Raw genomic sequence first — 3,142 nt, forward strand, 5'->3', positions numbered from 1 at the left:
TCGTACATCGATACTTTTGATTCGATGTTGACATCGATGTCAACATCGATGTTTTCTTAATATCGATCATCCCTAAAGCTGACTACAGAAATCTAGATCAAATAGATTTGTGTTCGTTTTTTTTCATGTATAAACAGCGAGTCTTTTCGCTATGTTTGACAGTTAGTAATTGTCTCTGATACTACTTAATAAATATCTGTGTTACAGACTGAAGTTACCAAAATTAAAAATGCCTAACACCAAAACCAGAGAGAGAGAGAGAGACTGATTTCGAATAACGTCCTTCCATTTATGTTTTAGTATAAATACTTTATAACCAAAATAATATTATGTCATGTGCCTATCTATTTATTATATTGAGTGGAGACGACTGACGTAAATTCAGCAACAAATAAAACTACGTAGACGGTAGACGGAAAAGACAATTAAATATGGTAATCAAAATGTCCATAAAACGTAATTTTTAGTTTTCATGATCTATAAGTCGCAGTTAGGTACTCTAGCTTTCATGAGACTGTGCTACAGCATGACACTGCGCGGTGCGCTGATGCCATTTGCCATACTTCTCTCGCACAGGCATGCTCACGGTGCTAATAGGTTAGTGATCGGTTATTAACTGAAATATTGTAAATGCTGATCGTTTGTTGCTGTTTTTGTAACTAATTAATTTGTATGAAAATAATATATACATAAATTATTTTTGATGTTACAAATTCAAAATTCTATTATGGGTTACTACTGGTATTTTCTTTTATTATAGTCTCCACCTAGCATATAAAAATCTTGGTTCTAGAGTCCTTGCAGCGTTGCCAGGTTGACTGGCGATACATTGAAGTGCTGAGATCACTGTATGATGCCGCAACTAAGTCCGTCCAAATCCAAAACCAGCGTACCAGACGTAAGGTGATGTGATCTCGCCGAAACTGTTCACCAACGCATTAGAAGATATGTTTGGTGCCCTGGATTGGAAAGGACGAGGCATAAATATTAATGGCCAATTATGCGAATATTTGCAGACCCAACTAAGTCGTTCAATATCTGCTTTAGTTCGCAGGAACTAGAACTAGCAGGTCCTCCGCTCGTATCGGCCTCCGCACGAAGGCCATGATTAACGATCATATTTTACCGGAGCCAATTAACGTAAATAGAGTCTCTCTCGAGATTGTTCAAGAATATGTGTACCTAGGGCATATGCTCCAGCTAGGCAAGAAATTTCTTCTAAACTTCTCACGTCTTTGCGTCGTCACTTCCCCAATGCCTTAAAATAAAGGTATTAAATCAGTGCGTTCTACCAACCACGACCTACGGAGCCGAAACGTGGACACTCACAGTACGACTGGTTCACCAACTAAAAGTCTATGGAGAGAGCTATGCTCAGAAATGAAGTAATTCGCTAGAGAACAAATTTATCGACATAGCTCAACAAATTAGCACGCTGAAGTGGCAGTGGGCCGGTCATATGTGTCGCAGAACGGAAAACCGCTGGGGAACACATTAGAGTGGAGACCGTGTCTAGGCAAACGTAGCGTAGAACGTTCTGCTACCCGGTGGAGTGACGATACCCGTAGGGTTGCTGGTCACAATTGGCAAAAAAGACCGGGCTCAGTAGCGTGCCTTAGGAGAGGCCTATAAGCAGCCGTGAATTAGTGCTAAGGGCTGATGATGATGATGATGATATTTTCATATATTCATAAAAGCTGCAGCCTACTAGGCTCTATAAGGTAATACATTTTTAATATAGATATTAATTAAGCACTACTTAACTCTTTAACACTATGAGGAATTCTATTTGAAAAGCGTATACCTTGTCTAAATACATAAATTACTTTAAGCCGGGAAACAGGAATTTCAATTTTATTTCTGTTCCAATTGTGTTATATATAATGTAGTTCATATATACAATACATACAATGTAGTTCGTATAATATTTACTCTGAGAGCCTCTTAAGTACACCATAAAGTAAAACTTGAAAGAATTGATTTTGCGCCGTTTCCTGTGCCTCGAAAAGGTCTTTTCCCACATACATTCCAGTCTACCAGCACAGGTGGACCGTAGAATTAATGATCATTAAGTTTCTTCGTACACAAGGCTATTTAAATCTATGAGTACGTAGCCTTGTGTCGAAGGGGCTCAGGATAAAGCAGTGTATAAGTGTATAATCTATGGGATGAAGCCAAAGGATGGCGACCAGGGGTATGTCACTTCCATACATTTGATGAATACGTAAGTTATCATGCCATCTATGGCGCAGCACTCATCAACTATTTTAGGATCGGGCCCAAATAGATCAATAGATGGCAGTAATATCTAGTTTCAAGTTTCATGTTTTTAACGTTTGGCGTTTGATACTTTTTCGGAGTTCGGACCGTTACGTTTCGTGTGTTCATATAATTTCTGTGTTTTCTTTATTTCCACGACTTGGCTTCATTTTCGGACTATCTTATTCTTATTCATAACTACCTGGCGCTGCTTTTGAACCCCGTTCGATTGCAAAACTGATAACTTTGTCTAAACACCTCACGGACCTTTGAATTGCTTTGTGATTAGATTTTTTGGTTGAAAATCATGCCGAGATTGCAGGAATGGAAATGTTATTTTGGATGCTTAGTTGACGGTAAGTGATTAACACATATTTATCTTTTGTTTAATGTGAGTTAGTTATATTGCCATTTGATTAGAACTTTCTAGCGTTTTTAACTTAATGATTCTTTATAATATTTCCTACTACAAATTTTATCATATACATCTATTTATTATACCACGATGGACAAAATAAACTAAATACATTGTTTGACAATACATTGATGTTTTATTATCAATGCTTATTGCAGGTCCATTACACCGTTTCCCCCAATGGGAAGACTTTAAGGAAGAAAGATTTAATAAGTGGAAATCTGTTCTAGATCCAATAATCCAAGCAAAGGGGAATGAATACATATATAACAACATAAGATTATGCTATTGTCATTCAGTTCAATTTGTCATTTGCCCAGAAACCGATTGACTAGGAATGCTACTCCAACATTAAAAATTGGTAAGTTTTCTATTAATTAATATATAAAGTTGAATTGAGAATCTTATCAAACATGTCATTTGTCTATAAAGTTATAGCCATTTGACAAAAGATAAAGAAAGTTATAA

The sequence above is a fragment of the Zerene cesonia genome, chromosome 17 (assembly GCF_012273895.1).
Source record: "Zerene cesonia ecotype Mississippi chromosome 17, Zerene_cesonia_1.1, whole genome shotgun sequence".
Taxonomy (NCBI): Eukaryota; Metazoa; Arthropoda; class Insecta; order Lepidoptera; family Pieridae; genus Zerene; species Zerene cesonia.